The 24,595-nt window shown below is 38.1% G+C and overlaps 1 long non-coding RNA gene across 1 annotated transcript in view; it reads left to right on the forward strand.

Annotated features, from left to right (window-relative positions):
- The window catches only part of LOC117296171, a 36,269-nt gene extending 26,919 nt beyond the window's left edge, over window positions 1-9,350 (forward strand). Inside the window, exon 4 of the long non-coding RNA XR_004519719.1 lies at window positions 9,203-9,350. This is a non-coding gene — a long non-coding RNA (uncharacterized LOC117296171). The remainder of the gene's footprint in view (window positions 1-9,202) is intronic.
- The last annotated feature ends 15,245 nt before the right edge of the window (window positions 9,351-24,595 follow it).

Here is a 24,595-nt window from a genome sequence, read left to right on the forward strand (position 1 = left end):
AATACGCTTGATGTAAGCGCTGATCCTTTGCTTATGAAATTGGGCCCTGTTCTTGTTTTGTACAGACTTTATCAAGACCAAGTCCATGTTGTCTTGTTCCTTGCATCTATTAACAATTAGAATAGACGAGCTGTATGTAAACTATTACGGTACCAGAATATATTTCTATCGAGCCTCTTGAATAGAAGATTCCAAGAATTTTTTATTGATGATAACATTGTTATGATATGTCATGTGTTCTTCACATCACAGGTCTTCTGTTAAAATCAAATCATGATTAATACGAATATCCTAATCCCTACCATCCCTGCAATCCATTATAAGCTCTTGTTTCTCAACAAGGCTTGCTTTCTCTGCCGCCCGCAGGCACGTCTAGCCAACTTGACCCCCTTCACACTCTGAGCTAATCCCTGGCAGGACCATACTGGTATTGTGTGTAAAGAGAACACCCAGTTATGACTTGGGAGGCTACTTGTTTTGACCAGTTTTTGGAAAAGGTTCTTTTGAAGGGCAGAGTCAGTATGACAGGTATTGAGATCTCCTTGTGACATGATGGCGTGCTAAAGGGATTGCGATATCCTGTAAATGACTATTATTGCTCTTGTCACTTCCGATGTAGGGCAAAACTACTGTGGAAATTCTCTTGCAGTAAGGGAACTTTAATTTTTTTGCTGTTAACCAGGGCATGTTTATTCAAATATCTAAACTTCTAAAAACACCCATAAATGATGGGTTATAGGGCCAAGACTAGAGCAACAGAAGCCATTGCCCTCGGTGGATTTGATGTAAATACATATTGTATTTTAATACCGTAATCAAATATTTGATCGTGTCTTGTGCAAAAAGGACTACCATGGCATGTCCATTTTAATTGTATTGTACAAATCAATGTAACCAAAGAAAGACATGATATAATTTTATGGTGTCATCACATGAACATCAGGGGATATTTTAAAAGAGATGGTTATCGTCCGATGAAGAACTGTGACCTAGGTCAACTGCAGTCATTCCCTACAACTTGTGTGACTTGATTCCCAGCTATTGAGGGTCAATGACTCATAGCAATTTATTTGAAAAGTCATTATGTTCACCACCCGATGATAAACAATATCTATGTGAACATCTTCATATTGTATAGTCTCTTCATGGTGTTTCAGAATTCAGTATTTTGAGTTCCCAGTTGTGTGTGTTCGCTCCATTTGTTCATTCTTTTATCAGCAAAGGCCTTTGTGGAATGGGGCCTGCTGTCAACACAAGTCTATTAGTTGAGCTCATGTGCCAAGTTCCAGCTTTTGCATTTAGCCTGGGGAGGTGGAGTTGTTGAAATCACCAGAAGGCAGACAAAAAAAAGTTACTTTCTGTGAGAAGTTCACTTCAAACGTAAAAGAAAAAAGATATAGTATACATAATTGATTGGTAGACCATGTTACGTGTGCAGTGGGTTACTCGCAAATCACTCCTCTTTCTTTTAGCTATCCGTGATCCATCACTTGCCCAGATACATATTTTCATTGACCTACTTATTTACGTTCTCAACTTTCCACTCTCTTTTTTTCGCCGCTCTAAAAGGCGTGTTTTATTCCCTGTCGTTTCAGTTTTCATGTTGGATTTATAAGGTTCAAGATAAGTATTTCAGTCTTCAAATTATTTTCTCAGTTTAAAGTTGGATTTAAAATCCCAATTTCAGAGGCTTTTGACTTCTTTAATGAGTTTGGAACACCTTGCAGAACAGGGATACCCTTAGGAAATATGAAACATTGAAATTAAGAATAGAGTGTAAAGCCACCTTGTATTGTTGTTTTTATAAATATAAAAAATGCTCTAAGCACCCCCTGTACCTGTTCCATTCCGTGCTACAAAGTGTTGTTTCTAGGTTGTGGGTTATTACCAATGGCACTGTGCATACCAGTGGTTTTTCTCATTGGCCAGTGGCACTGTGCAATGTTTGTTCACATTTGACTGAATGAAAAGTAGGCTTTTTACAAAAGATCCTGTTGCTATGGTAATCATTTAACAAAAAAGTAAGGGGACAAGGGGCTGAAAACTCACAGACACTTAAAGTTGTTTACTCTCTAGAATTCATAAAGTCAGTTCGGTGTTAAAGACACTGGACACTATTGGTAAATGTCAAAGACCAGTCTTCTCACTTGCTGTATCTCAACATATGCATAAACTAACAAACCTGTGAAAATTGAGCTCAATCGGTCGTCAAAGTTGCGAGATAATAATGAAAGAAAAAACACCCTTGTCACACGAAGTGGTGTGCATTCAGCTCCAGATGCTTAAATTCGAGACCTCAAATTCTAAATCTGTGGTCTCGAAATCAAATTCGTGGAAAATTACTTCTTTCTCGAAAAACTACCCCACTACAGAGGAAGCCGTTTCTCACAATGTTTTATACTACCAACCTCTCCCCATTACTCGTTGTCAAGTAAGTTTTTATGCTAATAAATATTCTGAGTAGTTACTAATAGTGCCCACTGCCTTTTAACCTGTACACTCCCTTTACCGCAATCAGGTATTTGCTAAAACTGCATAACACTGTTCCTATATCTACCAACTTTGGGCCATGTTTTTACTGGGTCAGCCCGTCTTTATGGATAGCTTGTAGGGATCTTACAGTCCCGGCTGAATGTTTATTCACGTGGCTAGGTAAGGTGAGGGATTGGCCCCTCTGTAGTGCAGTCATCTCCTGTTTCATCCCTAGTGCTCAAAACCGACCCAAATTCCTTCAAGTTCTCCTGCACTAAAAAAAAAAGAGAGTGTTGAGCCACTCAAAACCCTTCTTTTACAGAACCATTCGGACAAACCAGCTTGTTGGTTGGGGCTCTTTATGAGAGTTTTATTGTGATTATTCTGTCACTATAATTTGTCCTAGGGGATGGAGGGGGCAGTGGGGCAACACACGCCCCTCTGCCCATAATCCCTGATCAACTTTAGAGAAATCAGTGACATTCTTCCTACTTAAGTCCAGTTTCTGTTTTTTTTTTTCTTCTCCTTTGAAACAAAAAATCAGAAAATTGCAGTGTTTATCAATTAATCAATGATTGTTCAGCCCATAAAAATGTTAACTACTCAAACATGCAAACTCGGCCCAAAAAGTTAACACCATGTTAACTAGCACAACTTTACTTCGATTAAATATTTGTCGCAACTGTACGCCCCTGTTTTCATAGACCATGGGAAAGCATACAAATATTTACTGCTATATAGTAGAGCAAGCTATTCAATAAAGTCATGCTTTCCTCTACGCCAACAAATATTTAGATTACATTCATCAATGATGGTCACTATTACTACGTGTAATGGGCATGATTTTGCCAATCGCTTCTAAAGGATTCTTAATTGAAGAAAAATCCTACTCAATTATAGACTGGTTCTGGACAAATGAACACCCAATTCTTTACATTTCTGCTTCAATTAGTTCTCCTTGGACCAGCTTAGGTGTCCTTCCACTAAAAAAATAACCTACTTTTTATAAGAAATTGGGTTATTTAGTCATGAAGGAGACCTATTTATTTTCTTTAATATGCTTAGTTGACTGCGCCCTAAATGTTACTTTCCAGCTTTTCAAGACTTCAAGTCCATAAAAAAAGGTTGTCAAATTCCTGTTACCAAGGGCAAACTTGGCACTTGCTGATGTTGAAAGATATAATTTTGCCATTATTATGTTTCAATTATTTTTTTCAATTCAACTCGGCCTATTGGTCCTACCATGGAGGAAAGTTTAAATCAAGTCTCAATGTTTTACAATGAATTTCTTGATAAAACCAACTCATCCACAATTTTTTTTTAACCTGGCTACATGTAGCACTGTCTCATATCTTCTCCAGGTCACTCTCTTTATTTTTTCTTCTTTCTCATCCCTCCATCAATTCACTTTATTGCAAACTTGAAACAAGACACTGACAACAAATTGACTGTCACTTAGCCTGTGGATTTGCTCTCCTCTTCCCCTTTCAGAAAATCTCATTTCCGCTGAAATTGACGTCGAAACCCAATACATTGAGACTGTAAGGGAAAGAAAAAACTGCAGTTTAAACAATCTTGTATCCTATCTCATTGCACAGTATCTAATCCGTGACCAAATTCTCCATCTGAGGATGGCCTGTAGAGACGAGAGTGGGCCTTCACTATTTGAAGTATTGGTTTCTTCTTTTATTAAATGCAATATGTTAAGTTTCATTGTAGTTTCCTTGTTAAGATACTTTTACTTGAAAGATTGAGATATAATTGTTGATAATCATTACCTAGACTGTTTGATTGTAAGCTTTCCAAATATTGTGCAGCACATAATCCTAAAAGAAAAAATGGCTATTACCATTAAAGGAACACGAAGCCTTGGATCGGTCGAGTTGGTCTTTGAAAAGCGTTTGTAACTTTTAAAATATCTTTCTTATCATATGCATTTTATAACAAATGGTTACAAACGCTTTTCAAAGACCAACTCAACCGATCCAAGGCAACGTGTTCCTTTAAATTAAATCAGAGTATCCAGTTTATAAACAGAATGTTTCAATGATTTTTCAAAAAAAATAGAGACAGATTTACTTGAACTGTAATTTTGTGTAAAACAAATAAGTTTAGCAGTGACCAATTAAAAGCACTCTCATGTGTTCTCTGATTAGTGACTATTGAACATTTTAGATTTGCCACCATTAAATTACATCAGAATATCCAGTTTATATACAGAATGTTCAAATTATTTGTTAAAGAAAATAAAGATAGATTCGCTGGAATTGTAATTTTGTGTAAAACAAATTAATTAAAGACACTGGACACTTTTGGTAATTGTCAAAGACCAGTCTTCTCACTTGCTGTATCTCAACATGCATAAAATAACAAACCTGTGAAAATTTGAGCTAAATTGGTCGTCGAAGTTGCGAGATAATAATGAAAGAAAAAAACACCACTGTCACACGAAGTTGTGTGCTTGCAGGTGCTTGATTTCGAGACCTCAAATTCTAAATCTGAGGTCTCAAAATCAAATTCGTGGAAAATTACTTCTTTCTCGAAAACTATGTTACTTCAGAGGGAACCGTTTCTCACAATGTTTTATACTATCAACAGCTCCCCATTACTCGTTATACCAAGCAAGGTTTAATGCTAATAACTCTTTTTAGTAATTACCAATATATAGTGTCCACTGCCTTTATAAGCAGTGACTAAAGCATTCTCATATTAGTGACATTAGTGACTATTGAACATTTTACTGAGTACAATGTTTTCTAAAGGAAACCTGTCTAAAATTTCTTCCTATCGGCCTCTCGTACAAATTCTGTGGTTTTATTTGTATCCTTATACCTGTATTAGATCAAAATAAAACTCTAAAATTTCAAGCGTGATCACAGGCGATTGTCTTAACAGCAACGCTAACCCTCAGAAAGCCTTGCACCTGCCATCAACCCCCCCCCCCCCCCTTCATTCCCAACATTAAGATCTCCCCAGCCTTTCTCTTTCTTACTCTCTCTCTCTCTCTCATTCTTTTCCTCTTCCCCTGTCAATGTCAGAGCGTAATTGGTGGAAGTTAAAATCAAAATGAAAATGTCACTTACGGGTCGCGAGTTGCCTCGAGGCAGGGACAGCTGAAATGCGGGCAGAGGATTTCGGGAAAACACAGGGATGATGGAACAACAGGGCCTTAGTGGCCAATCCAGAAATCCACTCTGACATTTTAGTTTGAAGCGATTTATTTTCAGGGTGGCTATCTAGGCCAGGGAGGTACTATGTTTTGACATACCTTTCAGTAGGGCTTTGCTGTAAGTAATTCAGAGACAAATTTATAACCGAGATTCAAAATACTTTTGACATAAAGGTGTTTGGGTCATTCTCATAGTGTCAAAGTGAATTTATTCTTTTTTTTTGTATGTGTTGTTGTTTGTGCTACTCAGTCACTTAGAAGTAAACATTTCTATGGGAGAAAAACTTATACAAACTGACTTCTGGTGAAGGAAATTTATTTTATTGTTCTGCTCAGGAAAAAGTGTCCCTAAGTTAGTTTCAGATGACAACGTTAAACTCAATTTAAGTATTGATTCTGCTACCACAAATCCAATAATGGTTTTATTTTGGGGTTTTTATTACACATCCAACGTTGCACAATTAGCGCAAATGACAGGATGGAAAGGGAGCAAGAAGAAATGTTTGGTTTTAGATGTGGGAGGAAAACCTTAATAGGGAAACCCATGCAATCAAGGACTGAAAACCTAATCCACATCCAAAGCTACGGTCTGAAGTAGGATTTGAACCGGAAGAGAAAGAGGTAGTTTTTCACCCCAACATTTGAAGCTCTCAGCCATTTGAAAGCACACAGTTCTTTGCAAGAAGGGTGCTTTTCTTTCATGATTTTATTGCAACTTTGATGGCCAATTGAGCCAAAATTATCACATTTTGGTTGTTTTGTACATACGTTGGGATACACCAAGTAAGATTTTTTCTTTGACAATCACCAAAAGTGTACCCTGCCTTTAATCTAGTCTGATGATGTCATATGTAGCCTGCATGACGATTTTAATGAATAATTATGTGAATTGATACTTCATCACACTGCCCTCTTGTGTTCATTTCTAGAGAGGTTTAGTTCTCTGGACCATGATTGGACAAAAGATAACTCTCTTATAGACCTTTCCATTGTTGATAAACAAACGGTGCTGGTTAACCGGTTGGCATGGATGGCCGAATGTTAGTTAAAACAACTTTGATGTGTTTTGTTTTAACCAAATTCAACAAGTTCTGCGAACTTTCAACTAAATAAAACATCTGCCATGATTGTTGCTTTGTTTCCAACAAATTCAACACTATTTTTTTTTAAATATCTGTGTAACATTCTTACAAACAGTAGCCATTGCATTAATGGCTTTCCATAGTTTTCCAACCACGCTTGGCAAAAACTGGGGCTTTGACGTTGCAATTGAAAGGTCTGTTAGTGTGTAGGCCACCTCTGTATTCAGCAGACATAGTGCGCATGGCTGCACATTTTAATCTCCAAGCTTTAATTTAACATCTTGATATTGCCCCATGGACACATCATGTTTTCCTCCTGCAGTTTTTGACTTCGTTTTTTTAATGAAAGTGTTGGGTGGTTTAGCTAGAAAAAGATCCCTTTTCCCCTGGATTGGTTCAGTGAGGATATCGTGTGTGTTTTATGAGCTAAGAAGCCTGGGGATTTCTAAAACACCTGCACTCAGAGTCGATAGGAGCTTGTAGCTGACCATTTTTTATTCATGCTCGTCTATGTTCGATTATACCATTCACTTTCAGCAACAGATTGAAACTGGATGTTCATAAACAGCCAGGTTTCATTAAAGGCACTTGACACCTTTGGTTATTGTCAAAGATCAGTATTCTCTTCTGGAAAACAAACCATACAATATGAACATGACAGTCATGAAACCTAGTCTTTTTTAAAATTTTAAAGATACTTAGATGATGCATGTGTCCATTTTACTAAGTCCTCTGACACCACCTTTTTTACACCCAACGACTAAACCGCTTCTCTTCTTCAAACACCTCCCCCCCCCCCCCCCCCAGGCCATGCAGGTAACACATCCCAACAGATTATCCCCCTCCCATTGTCCGCAGCCATACACTGCTAATAAAGTAACTTCGCTTCTCCCACACCCTTGTCAAGCGATCTGAACAGGTATGCATTCATCGGCTAGAATCCGTTGCATAACCCTTTCAAGTTTTCAAGGAGGGTGGGTTTGTTTGTGCATCCTCTTGGTATTATCTGTTCCATAGAGGAGGTGGTTTGGCATCATGGTGTCCTCTCTCCAATCAAGCAAGATGATTAGAAAGTGTTTATCAAGCAGACAAATGGTCATGGGTGGCATGCAGTGTTCCCTCCACCACAGAGGTGCGAAGCTGGTCTGTTTGATCCCCTATTGTTACAAATTCAGTGGGTTGATGCCCAGGTGTGTAATTGAATTGGGGCTCACAGTTTCCTTTACTTGAAGTACTTACTAGTTGGAACGATCTAGTGGGTTTTTTTTTCTCTGGCTCAGTGCTGTGGGGACAGAATTCCTCACAGATGATTGAACCACATTTTCAAGTGGTTGCCAAAAATATCTCCTCCTCAAGGATTCTGAGAGAATAGGTCAGCATCAGGGATCCTTGAGTCAACATGGGTCCATGATTCAATCATGGACGCTTTTTAGCATTCTCAAACAGGGTTTCCATTTTTAGAATTTCAAATAAGGTCTTTATTTTAACCACCAGTGCCCAATTTCATTATTGATCTACCCATGCCAAACACAATCTAGCAAATTTTCCCTATAAAGCTGGCTTTCAAAACTAGGGTAGATTTTAACCTTGTTGACAGTCTCATTGGACTTTACTTATATTTGTCACCAGAGCTCCTGTCTCTTACAGTTCAAAACTTGTTGTTGAATTTAGCTCAAGAAAGTTCTTGTTTATTTGCATTGCCTGTTTTCATCATGACCATACAACGCAGTTCCCCATTCGCGGATCCATGCTACCACCTCCAGGCACATCATTCTTTGAGAAATTTCTCTCTCCCCCCCTTTGTTCGCAATTCCAAAAGGCTTTCATTTTCCAGCAGCATCCACTTGTCAGAGGGGATTATTCAACACCCAACTTGCCGCCTTTTCTCTTTTGTCCATTTCAAGATTTTCCCTCTTGCACCTTGGTGCCTTTGTCCTCCGCATTTGCGACTTCAACTGCCTGGTGATTGCCTGTCACAGCGGATTGCTTGAACCACTTGAGACGTATCAATTATGTGCTTGTGATGAGGGGGTCTGCAATGGTAGCCTATAGGATTTAGTATGCAAGATAGGGGAATGAGCTTTTATGTGGACAATGCCACCCCTATTTTTTCCAGCAACAGTTGTCTAGGTTTTCTTGCCTTGAGTCAAAATTCCTTTTTTTTTTTTTTAAGCATAACTGTCTGAGGGTGCGAACATGGTGGGAGAGAAGTTAAAACTTCAGACCTGTTTGTTAGTTCATGGCTTGAAAGTTATTGAAATGTAGAAGTCTGTTTAAAAATAGTAAATGGCCTGATGTTGCGACCCTATAGCAGGCCGGGCCTTTATTGCATTTATACCACAGGTCATTTTGGTTCACAGCATGAACTACAAGGTCATGTCTAACTCCCACTCCCTCCCCAAAAATTGAAGAAGTGCAACTTAAAAAAAAAAAAAAAAAACTTTATAGCAGATTATAAGTTGTTCCCTTCTCTGTACAGTGCCTGATAATTGTAAAAGCAACGGGAGACTTATGATCGCTTGGTGGCAACAGACTCATCAGGTAAATTTCAATTGTTTATGCCCTTCTGAGTACGCTCACATTTCCAAGAACGATGGAATTACCTGGTAAGTCTGCTGCCACCTAGAGTACCCCAAAGTGTCCCCTTGATGCAATGCCCCTGGTCAGTTGCCTTGGTGCCTCTTCCAGTAGAAATTAAAATGTTCCTCATGGAGGTGTCCTTTACTTGGGCAAAACTGCCTTACCCTTAGAGCTAAGTATCAAACCTGGGTATACATTATCATCACTGTGTTTAAGCATGGGGATAGAAGTGAGTGTGAGTAAAAGTTCTGTAAATGGCCAAATGCTGAAGTGATAACAAGTTTAAAATTACTTAGTTTCATCTTGATAAAAGTATAAAATTATAGCTTTCTTTGTTGGATGTTTTCATGTATTGAATATACTTCACACTCAAGCAATATGAGCATTTAAGTTGGCCAAAAGCCTTTTCAGCATTTTACAAATTAATGCATGGAATTTTCTCGACAATCTTTATAAAATCTTTGTTGTTTTTAAAAAACAGTTTGCTTGACAGACAATGGTCGACTCAGTGTGTATCATGGACCACACCTATTGTGTTATTCTCATAATTGGAGTAAGTTCAACCAAATAGGGGTAAGCGGAGGGGAGATTGATAGCAATATAAACCCTGGTGACTAATTCTCTTGGTCAACACGCAGCACTAACGGCAGCCTTCCGCTGTGAATTGAAATGCAAATGCCAGTATTTTTCCTGTCTTTCGCCGCCCCCCTGTTTGCCCAGGGACCAAACCGCAAACAAAAGCACCACCCTCATTGGTATGCATGATCACTACCGTGGTACAACCCTCTGCTCTTGTTGTCAGTGGGGGAAAACTGGGGCGGATTTTCTCCCAAGTCTAAGCCGGAGTGGTATTTCAAAAGAAACCGCAATATTTGGCGGGGAAACTAAAGCATATGACTAATAAACCTCCAAGCAAGCTGGAGTGTGCTTATGACAGAGTGAAGAGAGTACCCTCCATTCATTCTCTTTCTTTTTTTTTTTTTTTTTTTTTTTGCGCAAACAAACAGAGCAGAGTTGATTGACACTTTATTTATTGGCTTTTACCAAATTGCATGTCAGTAGACATGGGTGGCTTGCATTCTGTACTTAATAAGCAGTTAGAAATCCAAAGACCACGTGAAGATTTACTTTATAAGGCTTCAACCACATCATGGACTTAATATAAACTTCTCTCAATCATGTTTTTTTTTTACTGAGATCTTGCAAATCCTTCTCACACGTTAGTTGTTATGAAGGTCTGACATCCTTATAGGACTTTCACAATAGATTTAACCTATAATCCTGGTGTGCCGTTTTTTCCTGCATATAAGACAGCTTATCTGACTTTCACAGAGACAAAAACATCACCGCCGGTTATCTATACAGTTAACCTAAATCAGAAAGTGATGATCACGAACTCTTACATTTATCATCTAATTGTCATTTTATAAAGATAACCATGGAGGGGATAAAGCCAACACCTTGTGGTATAGTTTTTAGAAAACAACCTAAGACCAAAGTTTCTGAGTACTTGTCAGTCACCAATTACAGCTGTCCAAGGCACAAACCCAGTCACCAATCACTGTTGTCCAAAGGCATAAACCATGACCCACATTGCACTAAATTTAAACACTTTTCAATGGTGGTAGTTTTCTGTTTCCTTCCTCCTTTGTTTTATATGAAGTATTGTCGATATATTGATAAAGAAGTTAATAAAACAATTTGATTTCTGACTGATTAGTTTTTTTGTTTGTCTTGTGTTTTATCGTACCCTTAAATGACGTATCAAAGCATGTTATGTAGGCTGGCCCTTGTACTCAAGAAAATGTTCCTACCTATATTCTTAAGGGCTAATTATCATACAAGATATAGAGCATTATGTTGTATAATGGTAATGGCTCTTGAGGAACCAACCAATTAGGTCCTAATTGAGCCATAGATTGATGAGATTGAATAATTTGTCTGCACCTAATTGATGACAATGCCCTTGATCCCAATCAGTTGGCTTCCAACAGTGGTCATGTAAATTAGCCTTAATTGAGCCAGTGGTCTGTCTGGCCACTGGGCTGCCAGACACGCATACTGACCATCAGGTGTATAGCTAGAGTGACACTGCTCCTGCAGTGATAGCTATCCCTGCAATGCAAGGTAACAACTGGTCACCGCTTCCGATTGGAATGTCTGGACTCTGGCAAGAAGCTAGAGGATCCAGACAGCTTGATTGGCAGGCTGTCTTATTGGGGGACAGGTTTTTATTTTGTTTTGTCTGTGACTTGGGACAGCTATAAGCTAATTGGGCACTTTATCATTACAAGCTATACCAAGATGGTGACCTTTTATTTTTGATATGTCATAATATTTTTGTTTTTAAACTTTTCAAGATACCTTTTATCAAATCATTGTAATAATATTACTGCATTTTTGTTCCTGTAGGGGACCTCAGACAGTGACCCTCAACTAAAATACTGACAAATATAAAGAAAAGCAGAGGCTGTTGGCATTTTCTCTTTTTTTCAATTACCCCCCCCCCCCAAACACACACACATGAACCACAAATTACATGGATTCAAAAGCTCATATTTCAGATACTAAGTTCAGTGAAAATCACATTTAGCTTTCAATAGTTGTAACACACTTAGCAGCTGATTATATTCACCACTTCACCAGTTCAGACTCAGAGCAGATTTGACCAATTTAAATGCATCAACTATAGCAAGTTATAGCATGTCTAAAAACAAGTGTGCTCCTACCTTGAAGTGGAGTGAGCAGTTGGAGATGGAAAGATGGAATGTTCGTCCTGTCACTCATCTTGTCAAATTTGCCTGATTAAAATTCCCACATGCAATCAAGGGGAGGTACAGAATGGAATACTGACAGTATTTGTTTCTGTCAGCAATAAAATTGTGACAATATGAATTTCTTGCCAGCATTCTTTACATAAATTAAAAATTATGAAAAGCATATGCTGTGGTTACTCAGAAAGCTTTGGGACACCAGTGAAGCAAAACAAAATATTGGGACCTTACATTTTTTTATGTATTAGTTATAGGGGCTTCTTATACAGCGATCATATCCGTCGCTCAGTGACACTCAAGGTTCTTCAACTAATATGTAGAAAAGTCTGGGAACAAGGTTTAACAATCTCAATAAAGGAGTCTGTTTTAAAGTGCTAGAACTACAGAGGGGATAATTCAAAAAGGTATTACTTTTTCAAATTGTTGGGAGGAGAGGTAGGCTAAACAAAGGATAGCTCTTTAACTCTTTCATCCACCTAAAATGAACCTATATCACATATCTTTATTAATGTTTATAAACTGTTTTGATTACACATAATATGCCAATGCACTCTGCATTATACCTAAGAAAACGCTACTCCTACTACTTGCCCTAAAACAAATTGTGTCCCTACTTAACAATGAAACACCTGCAATCATCAGATTTGTACCAATATTGTGTCAATGAATTGGTTACTTAGGCTTGGTTACTCGGAGACCAATGCAAGCACTTGTAATCTGCAAAGGTTAAAACAACGCACCTGAAAGTACAATAGCACGCAGTTCCTGGCTGGTTGCAATTTTGGCCTAGATTGCGAAGGACACATGGCATTGCTGAATCAACACGGTGGCCCTGTATACATGGGAAATAGTGCAAATTTCTTCCTACTTGCAGGATATAGCTTGTTAACCCACATAAATTTAAATCTTTTGAAGCTTGATATCCGGAAGATAAACTGCCGAAACAACCGTTTTGAAATGGAGACAATTATAACAACAACTTTGTCTCAAAGCTTGGTTGTTTTGGGTGTGTCTGCCTAGACTTGGGCAACATAAAACTTGCAACAACTACAAATGTATTCGAGAACAAAAAGAAAGAAAGAAAAATTGCCTCAGAGAAAAAAAAATGTGTTTAGCATCCAAAATGAAATACAGAAATGAAAGTTTTCATTCTGCCTGGTTGACTTCTCTTTGCTTTAAAGTGAAGGCCCGGTCTCACTTGTAAACAAGGGTTAGACAACTTGAGTCTGACAAATTCAGGGCAATATTGGCTTTAATTGTAGTGCAGGTTATGAAATTTGAAAACCGATTTCTAAATTAATATTATCCTCCACAAAGAGTCTGCTAATGTAAAAATGTGATTATGATAATATGTTTTGCTCTTTTCTTCTCATTTGTTATCAAAACTTTGATTGAATCCCTCCAACAATGAGACCCAAATATTCTCAGACAGGTGGGCTCTCCTCTGACCCTAAAATTGTATGCAAAGAACCATGGTTGCACCTTGTACCAAAGATTCCTGCACCCTGTGTTATAAAACAGCACAGGTAAAAATATCGAGAAAATCTGGCAAAGTTCAAGCCATTAGTCTCAGTCCATTTATAAGAGCTGACAAGGTACTGATTTATGAACAGGTATCAGTAACCCTTCACATCACTAGGTTTATTGGTTTTGTTGGCCTGCCTTTCCCTCCCCAGATATTGCGAGGTCACTGGTTGGGGGTGCTGCTATATTGAACATGTGGTGATCAGTAATGACTGTTATTAACAAAGTGGTTCACACCTTGAGGGTTTGGCCTGGATTGGTAGGGGGTAGACAGTAACCCAAGGATCCTCGTGACGAGATACTCTGGGGAAGAGTGGTCACTCTTCGTTTATTGGAAAATGGTGTGGTAAAAGTAAAATGTTTATGAGTGTAATGGCGAGTTAATTTTCGTGAGTTCTAATATGAAATGTTCAATTCAAGTCTGCTCTTCCTCTTCTTTGAAACACATTCCACCTTTCTCTCAATTTACATGAATGCAATTAAAGGCAGTGGACACTATTGGTAATTACTCAAAATAATTATTAGCATAAAGTAACGAGAATGGGGGGGCTGTTGATTAGTATAACACATTGTGAGAAACGGCTCCCTCTGAAGTAACGTAGTTTCAATAAAGAAGTAATTTTCCACGAATTTGATTTCATTACCTCAGATTTAGAATTTGAGGTCTCGAAATCAAGCATCTGAAAGCACACAACTTTGTGTTACAAGGGTGTTTTTTCTTTCATTATTATCTCGCAACTTCGATGACCGATTGAGCCCAAATTTTCACAGGTTTGTTATTTTATGCATATGTTGAGATACACCAAGTGAGAAGACTGGTCTTTGACAATTACCAATAGTGTCCATCAGTGTCTTTAAACCAATGAAATATCCAAGTAGATCTCTGTCTTTTTTATTGGTGGATAAATTGTACGAAGAAAAGATACTCTGAGGAAGAATGGCTTGTCTCCCTTATTGGAAAATGGTAGAGGAATAGTAAATGTTTATGAGTGCATGGCAGAGTTTATTTTCACAAGTTCAAATATGGAATGTTTAATTTAACCTCTTTGAAACACATTCCTCCTTTCTCTCCATTGCACAAATGCAACAAACTTGATGTAACATCCAAGTAGATCTCTGTCTTTTGGTTGGTTGGTAAACTGTAGGAAGACAAAAAATCTGGCATTCCTGTATCAGGGCAGATTGTGTAGTGCTGTGTATAATGCATGATCAACAGTCATCTGTCGGGGCTGCTGCCATCGCGACTGCCACTCTCGGTAGGCCTTGCAAGCCACAGTCGCAAGTGCCATTCCTAGCCTAACAATGTCCCCCAGTTACAAGTCCATTGCCTTTCGAGCTGGATGGAGGCCTACTACTTCTACTATAATGCATGATGTGGTCTGGCATGTAGAAGTAAAATAGGATGGGACGAAAATGCACCAGTACGCAGGGTTCGTGATGTATGCCGTGAAATTGTTTGAGTAATGAATGCCCCATGACAAGGATCCCCTTCTAGGTGTTATAATAAAACAAAAGTTACACAGCTGTGATGGCGTGGGTCATTATTTCACATAGCACCCAGGAAATATTTTCTTCAAATTTCCGATCTTCATATTCAACAGGTCTTTTTCTAGCACTCTATAAGTGTCACGTTATTTTAATTTTATTTTAAGTCCTGATAAAATATAACATACTAAAGTGAAGCAGTTTCAGTCAGCTTTTTGTAATCAGTTCTTCTTTGGAATCAGTACTCAATCTAAATGAGTTCAGATATTAAAGTGACACGTTGCCTTGGATCAGTCGATTTGGTCTTTAAAAAGCGTTTGAAACCGTTTATTATGAAATGCAAATGGTTAGATTGATAATTTAAAAGTAGAATATAATGATCCACACACACATGCCTCAAAATTGTACGGTTTTCCTTATACCGTTGCGAAGAAACACGGTCGGCCATTTTGTGGAGTCAAAATTTTGACTCCAATGGCCGACCGTGTTAGTTCGAGTGATATTTGTGTGGATCATTATATTCTACTTTAAAAATATCTTTCTAACCATATGCATTTTATAACAAACGGTTACAAACGCTTTTTCAAATACCAACTCGTCCGATATAAACACTTCTAAATGAAGTCTTCCAAATGTACTGACTGTATTCTATGTTTGATCAGTGTATGCTAATTTTGCTGACCTATGCAGCAACTCCTCCAAAATGAAATGATTGAGTTGTAAGCCGAGATGTCTTTCATTTCCAATTCAAACAACTTGCCATAGTGAAGTATGTATGCTTTCCCCTTCAGCTCAGAGTCCCGATAGCTGACCTTCCCTGTTTTATTTACCCATCGGCAGACAGTGGTTTCCAAACTGAACATCTGCACCTATCCAGTTTGGTTTCCTGTAAAGCATGTCTTGTATGCCAATACAGTTAGGACTAGTAACCTATGGGCCAGTCTATTTTCGTAGTTGCCTCGGTTTTGCGACAGTATTTGTTTGGGAGAAAATCAGGGAGATAGAAAACTATACTGAATGTGTGGGTTTGACCGTTGTGTATGTGACTGAATAAGCAAAGGAAATACAATTTTAGTCATTTCATTCATAATAGACTTCATATCAGAAAGATTATCAATTTGAGTAAGCTATAAGCTTATCCCGAATTTAATTTTCTAAACCACCTGGTCAAGCACTCCTCGATAGCATGACACGGTTGAAGATAGTCATCAGTATAGGCTGAGTCACATTGTTACATGAAATACCATTTAAATATAGAGAAGAGTTTTACTGTAAAATCTTACCAACCTGATGTCACTTTTAAAAGAGAAAAAACGCTATCATCAACAACTTGCTTTGTTGCGACAGATTTAATGCAAGTACTAAAAGCACAGATTTTATTTAGCATTGAATCTAGCAAAATTTCAAACTGTCAATTTACATTGAAGTATCACTTGTTGTTATGAAGTGTTTGTTGTATTCAGTGGATTGGATTTTAACACGCTTAAAATACTGCAGTGTGAAGTCTTCCCTTTAAGATTATATGTGGATAAACAGGAATGAATGTCACTATTTGAAGGCTGCTAGATGCGTGCACTTCTCCATCAGTAAATATGACCTTACGTGCTTTCATCAGAATCCAGCCTTTTAAGACCACATTTCCTGACGATCTCACGTCAATATAAAAAAAAAAACGCGAGCGCGTGCAGTGTCCCTCCAAATCTGGGCAACCACGCAGACTAGCACGGCAGACCTGCCAACTGTCAATATTGGGACTGTTATCCGACTTGTATTTGCTATTGATCAGAATCCTATTTCCTTCCTTAGTGGGTACATTGGCCACCCCCCCCCCCCCCCCCCCCCCCCCCCCTTCGTCTCCCTTCTTGTTGAAACGCCAGCTCAAGCAAAGACCCCTGTATGATTTCGTATTTGATTTAGGTCTGTATAATTGCCCCTGAATTGACTGCCTGTTATGCATTTCCAAATCTGACAGCGGAATATAATATAAATATATCTGTCCATGGCACGTTATTCAGCACTTTGCGCGTGACATACACGACAGATTTTGTATATCTCATATAATTGCTAAAAGCGTGGCCCGGTGTTGAAATGAAATAGGTGTCCGAACTTAATCATTGAGTTTGTTGTACAATTGGAAAATAAACTGTATATTCAACCCAGGGTTATTTTGTCACGATTAGATTTCCTTAGAAATCAAAGAGAATTACAGATTTCTTCAGCTTAGAATAATATAACAGTTCGCAATGGATAGTGTTCTGTTTAAGTTATGCATGGTCAGGCATTGAAACGAATGGTCTAACCCTAATGCAAATCGACAAGTGTTACTTTGGTATCAAATTGCATTTAATGTAGGAGTGGGTTGGCAACAGACGGTTTTAAAACTGTAACCTGGACAAGAAACTTCATACTTTTATCTGAATTCAAACTTGTTAAAGTCGGACTGGTGAAAAAAAAAATTGTATTTTTCTCCAAATAAAGAAAACAAGTTATGCTCTTTGATCAATTTCTATATCACTAAGGATACTGTTTCCAAAAAGCTCATTGGAATCTGCAACACAATTGGTTATCGAAAAGTGGAAATGCCATCATTTCGATGTACCCTCCTAATATCTTGATCCGGGTTTTCAAATTTTGATCCTCACTGGCTTTCCTTCTTCTTTAAAAAAAAATAAATCTTCACAGTAGTCAATGATTTTGTCCTGGAGTAAAATCTTGTCGTGGATTTAGAATGCCACTTTGGTTGGTGATATAGAGGGACACATACTATTACATAATATCTTCTTACTATTGATCTAGTCTGTTAAATGTTTTTTAAATCCCCAAAATGTAGATAAAACAAATCCACATAGGGGCTTATAGACGTTGATAAATTGATTAGGACACCTGGTGGCGAGGTGAGTTGAGTTTGGTAAAAGTTCAAATTGATGATTTAAGAAAAATGCATGCAGTCTTACAAATTGACAAGAATTAGAATGCAGTGTTCAAATAAGGAACAATCTCAATTAGCAAAACATTGGGGTTTATTTAAAGGAAGGGTTGTTAGAAAATATCCTTTGATGTAATGTAGCTTTCGAGAAAGAGGTAATGTTTCATCCAATACATTGAATCTGAGGAAGGTTTTAAGCATGAAGCCTTCCTTTCTCAGGCATCTGCCCAAATTTCTGATGGTTGGTTATACCATGTTGGGATACACTAAGTGAGGATAGTGGTCTTTGACAATTACCAAAGGTACACCTTGCCTTTAATGAAAATTAAAACAGATGCAATAAAAAGTGTTTCTTAATAGTTCCATATTGGATATTACTATTTCATCTTCTCATCTTCTGTTATCAATCATCAGTCACCATTTACTCTCCCTCGATGTTGCTTGTTTACTTTTGGAGGGTTTCAAATTTTCATTCAGTGCATCTTAATTAAAACAGATGTTTGATGTTGTTTTCACTTTCAATATTCCAACAAAAGCCAAAAGCGCATGTGTATTTACTTTGCCAGAACTGTTTGATTGAAGTCCCATGTATTTAATTAGTGAATGTGTTGTCAGGGAAGTTGATAGATTAGTAATTAAGTTATCTAGCCAAATTGATTGGAAGATTTTTGTTTGGCCTGTAATGGACGTGTTTGTCAGCGCAGTTGTTTGAATAATGTTCCAAGGTTTAATGCACTGTTCTATTGATGTAACAACTTAAAAAACCTTGTCCGAGTGAAATACAAATAAGAGTTCATTGTATAATAATAATAAGCACTACGGGCAAGTTGGGACTGTATTGCATTATGCTCTACCAGCCAGGCTATGAGTGGTTGATACCATGCCTAAATCCTTGTAAAGGGTTTAACCCTGTTTCAGTCCCATTATGAGTAGGTGGAAATGTGCCCCCAGTCTAGCCATAACCTTGAAGTGGTCGTTCTGCCTTGTGATTTAGCCAATTATCTCTGTTTTCTTATGTTTTTTAAGTCGTTTCAGCACAGACTTTTTGCTAATTCTGCCATTTTCAAAAACAATGACAAAGTACGAGTTTATAGAGCACTGAGTTGTTTGCGTCTTGTAATAAAGTCCCATGGCCACAAATAATTTATATGCTTAAAGGAAAGGTATGCGTTTGGTAATTACTCAAAACAAATATTAACTTTAAAACTTACTTGGTAACGAGCATTGGAGAGCTGTTGGTGGTATAAAACATTGTGGGAAACGACTCCCTCTGAAGTAACGTAGTTTTTTAGAAAGAGGTAATTTCTCACTAAAATAATAAAAGACTTCTAGCTAGAAGTATTTTATTCCTATCTGAAAGCACACAAATTCGTCCAACAAGGGTGTTTTTTCTTTCATCATTTTCTCGCAACTTCGATGACCAATTGAGCCCAAATTTGACAATTACCAAAGGTGTACAGTGCCTTTAAAGTGCTGTATAAATATCCCTTGTGGTTTATACTGATGTATAAATATAGGTGCACACAATTTAAAGTTTTACAGACCGGCCCAAAATATTGGATAGTTCGGTTCTGGTTTTTGTAAAAATTCTGTCAAAAGAAGGAACACTATTTACACTTTCCTGTAACTTTTACAAACTTTATCAAGCAAATGCTATTAAGAATGCATGCACCGCTGCAACGCATCATATACATAGTCTAGGAACAGAAATACAAAAAATCAATAGTATATACATTCCGCAAACCAGCTTTCGCAAAAACCTCACCACTTGTCCCCAAATTAAACAGTGAACCTTCTCATTAGCGTTCCTGTGAGGAAGCTGTGGGCTGGATCCACTTAGTAAGCCTTCTCCATTCTTAAAGGTCTGAGCACAACACAGTTTTACTTCTTTATACTCGGCATAAAATACACTTGACAGTCCCCGGGCCAGTTATTGATCGGTCAACGCTTAATAAGAAAGAAACAAGAGGGAAACGAGGAGTGGGAATACAACTGTAGGGGAAGATAAGAGATCTATGTTGGAAAGAGGACAAGGAGTTCGGGATTGTCTTGCAGTGACTGACCGATCAAGTCTGAGTCATCGTCGGACATGATGATAATGAGGTCGAGGCAATATGGCACACTTTTCGAGAGAAAAAAAAAATGCATGTTTTGATTTCTTGGATGGCATGTTGACATGAATTGGTGGAGAGGTCGATTGTTGAAAGCAAAGGATTTGATTATAGTGTTTAATTTCATTCGATTGTGGATTTACTATTCATATCTGGTATTTTTTGTGTGCGGGATCAGTAAATGTAAAGTAAACAATTTCAGACAGTTTTACCGCTGTAATCTTAGAAACCCTCTGCTGTGGAATCTGCCTGACTAGATTCTCAAAACCCTGATCAGGAAAAGGAGACCCTAAATTTTGAAACGAAAATAAAGAGGAATAGGAGTTCCTCATTTATGAATATTGATAACAAAATTAATTTGACATCAATTGGACGTTTTCTGAAGATATGTCTCCAATTTATATTATAACATAACAATACCCAATAGACTCTCTGTCAATGAATTAGAATTCTATTCTTTCAAACTTTAAATTGACAATATTTTAAATTAATTTGGGCCAGTACTGGTGATTGAATTTCTTGTCAAGTTTCTATATTAAGGAAACTCTGTGCTGGCTGCATTTGTTTTAGTTGAATGTGTACTCCTCTATTGTATAATTTCAGTGCTCCTTTTGTAGGGGCAAAGCTATTCTAATATGTTCTAAGTTTTGGTTCCAACCTCTCAGCAACAGTGTCATTTTACTTTCAAACAATTTCCCTGATGTCTCTTGTGCTAATACAGGGCTAAATTTAGTGGGAAATCCACAAAAGCAAGAGCTGTTTCACAAAAGAAGTCACTGGACCAGAATTGTTTTTACAAGACCAAAAAATAAATGAGAAAAGACAAGAAAAGAACTGAAAATGATAGCACAGTTTAGCGTATGAACTTTGATTTTAACATCTGTTGGAAAATTGGGTGCATCACAAAACTCAATTTGATCTTAGAGCCCCTCTTTAACTCTATCTTTGTATGTACCCTGTCACAGGCCTGGAATTAAATGGATACTGTTGCCCCTTGTCTTGGCCTTGGTGCCCCCATCAAAAGTTCCCCATTGACTGTAAGATTTTCCAATGGAAGTGCCCTTTGCAAAAATGAAAATAGCCTTGCCCTTTTAAAAATGAAATTCCAGTCCTTCATTAGGGGATCAAAAAGACTCCTAGACCACCTCCAAATCTCAAAATTTTAGGAAGAGGCTGTACGGTTCAATGGAACTTAGTTACACCTTTCAACACTAGATTAACGCCTTGGAGCATCCGAAACAAATGAGGAAATGAGAGCAGGGTGAAAAGCCTGTCCTGATGACAAGATCAAAGTGACTCATGGGAAAGCATTAGGGGACCGTGCGTGATCTGACGCGACTATAGGTCAGCCCAGATTTCATTATCACATTTAGCAAGCAATTTTTGATTAAAACTGCAAATTTGAACCCACCGGTTTGGTGTTAAACTACGACATCTGCTCATCATGTGGGGGGTTTGCTCTTATGACTCTGTCTGTGCATTAATCTGTCCCATGTGAGGCAAGCAGGTTGATTACATGGGATTAAAGGCATTGCATGGTAAGGTATCAATGTGTAGTTTGTGGTAACACCATGTTTGGATCTATTTGCAGGTAGTTTTTGTTCTTTAGAGAACTGTCTTGCTTTATATTCTACTACTGCGGAGTAGATTTTCGGAATTCGGGAGGCTTCTCAGTTCTTAAAAGTACAGTCCTGCTTTTCAACTGGGCGGGAGGTAGACAATTGGCTGGGACTAACTACTTAGGCTTTTAGTGGATCATTATTATTAACTTCACTGTCGCAAATTGAGTTTTTAATTAGTCTCAACCTTTCGACTAGCTTGCTCTAGTCATCGTCAGGAGACTTGTTAGAGATTACTTGCAAAATAAGGAAGACAAGACTGAACAGCAAGTTAGCATAATATATTCTAACACTTTGGTATCTTTTTATCTTCACCTCCAACAATTTCACTTCACAATATTTAAATTTGAGTTGTATCTCTGATTCAAATCTTCCTTCGTTTTCGTTGCAAAATGTCAAACACATGAATTTTATTACAGGAGGCTTAGCTGCATTCATGTATGTGTAGTAAACAGCACAGTGTTAACTAGTGCAGGTATGCAACTTTTCAGCGAATTTCCGCGTGTAAAAAAAAAAGTGGGGCTAAAAACAAAATCTGCGATGATGTGAATCCGTGGTGAATCCGCGGTTTTACTGGGTTTTTTCCAATAACCACAACAAAATAGTATTGGTGTTTACGTTAAGAGGGGTTTCATTGGCATTTACCCATTTTTGATAGTAAGATTTTCAGTGAAATTATAAAGCCAATTGGAGAAAATCATTGATGGACCAGTTGGCAATTTCATTCATCGTGCTCACACATATATATTTCATTGGAAAATTCATTTCACCTGATCATTCATTACTTCCAATCAATTTGTACATTCAGTGAATTTCTAAGTCGCCCGTTTCTGTTTTATTCAACTGAATGTTCGTAGTCGCTGCCTAAGTGTTTCTGGCACAACAACCAGCCTGACAAATTGACAGAGAAATTGCTAGCGATTGCTGCATGCCAGTACCTAGCAACCATCCCCTGTCATCACAGTGCTGTTCCATCTCCTCTCCCTCTTACTTTCCGGAGTCGATACTCAGGTGTGACAAACCCTAACAAGGGAGGAGTGAACAACATTTCCGCATTTAGAGACGAAAGGAACAAACAGGTATAAACACTGAAGTTGTACTGAGCTTCGTTGCAGGAGGAGAAATCGGGTTAAGTATTTTCTCAGCACAAGTGTGATTGATTTTGTGTGGGTTTGGAGGAGATGCATACCCACCCCCATGTTTTACCCTTGGGCTTCCCCGCTGTCGCACCTCATCACAACCTATCGAAAACTAAGGACATGAAAACCGATTTACCAAATAATTCTATGTAATAAAAATTATGGTTCCCCTATCCCTGCTTACTAAAGGACCTGGGGCGAAACAAGTACAGCAAGCTGTCCAAATTATCATTTTGAATCTATAGGCACAATTCTCCCCTAGCTTGTCTCAAGGGTATGGAAGTTGCACCTCCCCCTTTGCCCTCCTTTCGTGTTTTAGAGCGAAGACCTCATGTATCAGGAACAACAACTTCTCAACGTTATCTTGTATATACATCATTTTCTCTTTCTCTGGCAGCTGTTGTTTTCGCAAAGCGATCCCCCTGTCTCCTTCGGCACTTTCTCCTCGTCAAATACAATGAAATTAACCAACAGACTTATCCCTTGAGTTGCGAGATGCTACTCATTTCTCCTAACTTGTTGAAAAACAGCCTCTCTTTCCCGAGAGGATATTACCCATGCAATCAGGACCACATCGAAGGCCCAGAGATTTGATTAACCCATTGGCGCATGCTCTCATGCTATTGGTTATTCTGCAAAGAACTGGAACAGGCAGGTTTCTTTTTTTTTTCTTTATTTGAGGAAAGCGAGGCCAGCAGACAACATTGAATTACAAAGTGAAATCGAGCAATGTTTTCAAAGCGGGACCCACTGGCTCCGCCGATACTTCAGGTTATGCAGAAAATGAAATTGAGGCTCGCTTATGGCTCTCCAGTGATGCACAATGCATTCAGGGTGTTATTTGTACCTGGTAAAAGACAACTTAGGATGTCCCATGGATATTTATGGTGCAGGACCGCTTTTTTCCAGGGTAATGTCTGAAGATACAGAAGTTGCCCTAAATAAACGACGCCAAGTTGAGTGAAAGACCTTAGTCTTGTGTCAACATTATCAACTTCCAGCCAATGAAGTACGTGCTTATCCTCTAGACATACACACTGTACTATAAAGTTGACATTCTAAAGTTACATCGGATGTTAAGAATAGACATGCCTGTGAATAATTTGAACTTTAAAAACTAAGTATTTGTGTGAATGTACATTTTTTGCATGACCTACTTCATGTCGATGAGGTATGGCAATCCTTACTCTTGAAAGTTTAATATCACCGATTGAAGTATGGTTTAACCATACATGTATGTAAGTCACGCACCATAGGGAAATCTTTCTTGTAAAGTGACATATGAGGTGCTGAATTCTCTTCCCATAAGTGTTTGGAGAAAATCCCAGGGCATAAATCCTCCAGTCACCGAACAAATTATTTTATTGCTCCCCGGGGTGCCATCATTTTTTTCAATTGATTTAACAAGCAGTGAGAAGATGTCTGTGAAAAGTTTTGTCAGTCAGGTTCTTCCATTAAGTCTATCCAGGGTGGAGGTTTGGAATACGGGAGGTTTTGGTTGGACCAAGTGGCTGGAAGAGGAAAGCTCCATGGTTTATAGTCAGTAGGTCCATGAAGTTATATTGGCCATCCTTTGTCATTGTGTTTCATCACTAAATGGAGACTCTGTGTTCTGGTTTTTGGCGTTATTTTAAAAAGCTGCCGAGCACATTATTGTATACTAAGCAAAAAATAAACAGGTAGCCAGTCACAAATTTAAACATTACATGGTATA

This window comes from Asterias rubens, chromosome 10, assembly GCF_902459465.1.
Source record: "Asterias rubens chromosome 10, eAstRub1.3, whole genome shotgun sequence".
Lineage (NCBI taxonomy): Eukaryota > Metazoa > Echinodermata > Asteroidea > Forcipulatida > Asteriidae > Asterias > Asterias rubens.